Consider the following 3920-nt stretch of genomic DNA (forward strand, 5'->3'; position numbering starts at 1 on the left):
GGGAAAAAGTATGTAAACATAAGTATGACGTAATATAAAATATTTTCCTAGGATAATCAAGGAAGGCCTCTTGAAGGAGATAGTACCTAAGGTGTTCTTTGAATTAATTCAGGTATTCTCAGAGACTATTTAGAAGAAGAAGACTAATCCAGTCATGGGTGCTATTTGTTTAAATACAAAAATTCAGAAGGAGATGGTATGTCATGGGTTCTAGTTCTTCCTCCTGCACTTGCTAGTTATGTGATCATATGTAAATCATATGCTCTCAATGATTCCACACTTTTCTGATTCTGTTTTACCTCTTTAATAGCTACTTCTGACTACTTTCCTAGAATCCTTCTTCCTCCCCACTTATTGTTTTTCTCAGAGGTTTTCCTTTGAATCTACCAACTTTTCCTCAATAATACAATAATTCAGATCAATAAATCTTTGGTTATACAAAGATAAAACCACAATAGCCCATGAAGCTCATCTTCTATCAGAAACGTTCAACCTGTATACAAGTAAGTACAAATCATTTCAGAAGGAGATATCACCAACATTTAGAAGATCTAGGCTTCATATAGGAAATGATACTTGAGATAACCCTGAGTATACCAGCATGCTTCAAGCCACCCAGTTTCTCATCCTCAGGCTCATTGTTGTCTTTCCTCTCTCCATCATCATATTGAGTTATCAAAATTAATTCTAAATAAACACACATATGGTTTTACATATACATATGTATATATATACATAATACACACACATGCATATATATGTAATACATACACATACATATATATGTATATATATGAATACATATATATTTAGAGAAATAGAAATATCTAGCTCTATCTATCTAATCTATGTAGCTGATCATGATACTTGACATTTGCCCTTTTTTTCCACTCATGAAGAAACAACCTCTCAGTTCCCACCCAGAACTATTGAAATGCTTTTCTAATTAGTCTCCTTGTTTCCAATGTCTCTCTAATTCTGCCCTGTACTCAACACAGCTGCTTGATTAACAATTCTAAAATTAAGATATTACCATGCCATTTCCTTTCTCAAAAATCGTCATTGGCTTTCTGAAGATAGAGGATATTTAATTTTAATTTTTGTATCCTCAACACCTCACATAACACCTTACAAAATGTCCATTGAATTGAATAGAATAAAATTCTTCCATATTGCATATAAATATGTTTAAGGCTTCCAAATTTTAGAAACAAACAAAAACATTTTCTAGGCATTAAAATCTGATTTTAGCACCTCCATTTAATCAAAACGGTTTTCTTAAAGTTTGCCAGTGATTTCTTCTTTTTTTTCATGAGACAAGTTTAATAGAGCTACAAAACATCAGGTGGGCTTGAACCCAAATGGAGTGACTATGGTACAAACATTAACACAGCACTTGGTCATTAAGAGAAAGAGAGCTGGCGGGCTCATCTGGCTGACTGCTGCCCCAAGGAAAGGAGAAATGATCTGAATGAATCAGGCCCCAGAGGGAGAGGGCATGCCAGCTACCTCACACTGTCTGGGCTCCCACTACAAATGCCTTCCAGTTGAAAGCTTGGGGAAGATCAAGCAAGCTGGTCCTGCAGACAGTAGCTAGTGAGTCTGCAGACTTCATGGGCGGGGACATCCATGGCTGCAAAGAGTAGTTCACTCCTGCTTGGAGAAGTACTCCTTACTCCCTTGAACATCAGGTTTTATGGTGTCACTCCCACGTTTCCAGCCAGCAGGGCACACTTCGCTATGCTTGTCTTTGAACTGGAAGGTCTGGACAAGCCGAAGAGTTTCATCTACAGAGCGGCCCACAGGAAGGTCATTGATGGTGATCTGGTGAAGGATCCCCTTGTCATCAATGATGAAGAGACCCCTGAACGAAATTCTCTCATCCTCCTTTAAGATCCCATAATCTTGAACAATGGTACGTTTGGGGTCAGACTTCAGTGGGATATTCACGGCTCCCAGTCCACCATTATTCTTGACCATATTGACCCAGGCAAGGTGACAGAAGTGAGAATCCATGGAAGCACCAATCACTTGGCAGTTGAGTTTCTTAAATTCTTCAGCTCGATCACCGAACGCAATAATCTCCATGGGGCACACAAAGGTGAAATCCAAGGGGTAGAAGAACAACACAACATATTTCCCTTTGTAATCAGAAAGGCTGATGTCTTTGAACTGCTGATCTGGCATAACAGCTGTAGCTCTGAAATTGGGGGCTGGGTACCCAATCTTGGTATTGCCCGCAGACATGTTGACAGTATGACAGTAACAGCTAGGCTTTGCAGAAAAGGTCGAAGGACCACCGAAACCGTGAGGAGGAGGTGAAGAATGCCCAGTGATTTCTTTATTATTAAACTCAATGGCCTTATGATGTTCTCATTTTGCTTGACTACTTTCTTCCCGGTCTGTTAAAATGTGACCAATAACTTAGTGATGATGATTTTTGCTTGCCACAATCAGTGCCTTCAAATTATCTTCTTGAAGAAAATCTTTATGGTACCCAAGTGCAAGCAGCCTTATGACCTAAACATCATGCATTTCTTAATTCCAAACAACATTTTCCAAGAAATTTTTGTTGTCCACTTTCTCATTAAAGTCACCAAGCATAAAACTATAGGTTGGACTTAATTTTAAAGATCTCATCAGATTCTTTAAAGAATTTCTCTATTTATGCTCTGCAGTAGGTATAAGGATATGAATTCTCAAAACTTATATTTAAATTCTGATTCTGCCACTTTCTGTCTGGCTAACCATGAGGAAGTCAGGTAGTCTCTCTGTACCTCATCTGTAACGTGAGAGGGTTAAATAACCTTTGAGCCCCTAAGTTCAGGACACTTTTCACTGCATGGTATTGAACCTCTTGTGAACATGACAGTATAAGACACCTACTTTTCCTATTCAATGCTGCTTTTTTGCTATTGACAACTCCTTTGCCTCCTTTCCAAAGAGGAATTATAGGCCACTTTCCAGGTAAGTTTTAATTTTTCTGCATCTTTTGGTCTTTATTGCAAGAACTGAGAGATAGAATGTGAAACAGTTCATTCAGTAGAATCAATCAACTGGTAATTAGACAATAATATTTTATATAGAAATACAAAGGTAAATTAATGTAGGTAATCTAGATCCTGTGTATTTCTTCATACCACTTTGCCCTTTTCACTGAATTCATTGTCATTAATTACAAAGTAAATAGGGGTCATAATGAATTGAAGAATATATTATATTTGTTTGATGGGTTGCCATAAGCAAAATACTCACTATTCTGTAGCTAGTCATCTGTTCAATTTCATTGGGATAATTCAATCAACTGGTACAGTTCTCACTGTGGACATATTCTAAGTTAGCAGTTCTTAGCCTCTGTCTCTCTGTGTCTCTGTTTCTCAGTCTCTCTCTCTTTGTCTCTGTATGTGAGGGTCCTCTTTGGCAGAACCTTTTCTCAAAACAATTTTTTGAATAATTTTTAGATATGTAAAGTAAAATAAATGCAATTTCAGATTTTATTACAAAAAATTGATTATGTTGAAAATAATTATCGATTTTTTCAAGTTCAAGAACTCAGGTTAAGAACCCCTACACTAAATTTTTCTAGTATGTTCTGCTACCATAATCTTTGTGCTCACAATCCAATGAGGTATTGGAATAGCATTTTTAATGGAGTTTTTTCTTGGAAGCATTGCTAGATGGAAACAAAAATGGCTATAGAGATAGGAAGAGCTTAATTCCAACTTTGGACACATGGTCGCTGTGTCGCTTGGGACTGGACATTTAACTTCTCAGAACTCTAGGTAGATTTCTAAGGCTATAAGTTTCAAAGAACAAATTCAATTACCTTAATAGAAGGAGTTACCTGATGTAAAAGTTCCTTATATGATATCATAAGTCCAACCCCTATCCTTTGTTTTTGGTGAAATATTTTGTATCAA

The 3920-nt window shown here is 36.9% G+C and overlaps 1 pseudogene; it reads right to left on the minus strand.

Moving 5' to 3' along the window:
* Window positions 1-1492: 1492 nt before the first annotated feature.
* Window positions 1493-2270, minus strand: LOC140498514 (peroxiredoxin-1 pseudogene; annotated as a pseudogene).
* Window positions 2271-3920: the final 1650 nt, after the last annotated feature.

This window comes from Notamacropus eugenii, chromosome 4, assembly GCF_028372415.1.
Source record: "Notamacropus eugenii isolate mMacEug1 chromosome 4, mMacEug1.pri_v2, whole genome shotgun sequence".
Lineage (NCBI taxonomy): Eukaryota > Metazoa > Chordata > Mammalia > Diprotodontia > Macropodidae > Notamacropus > Notamacropus eugenii.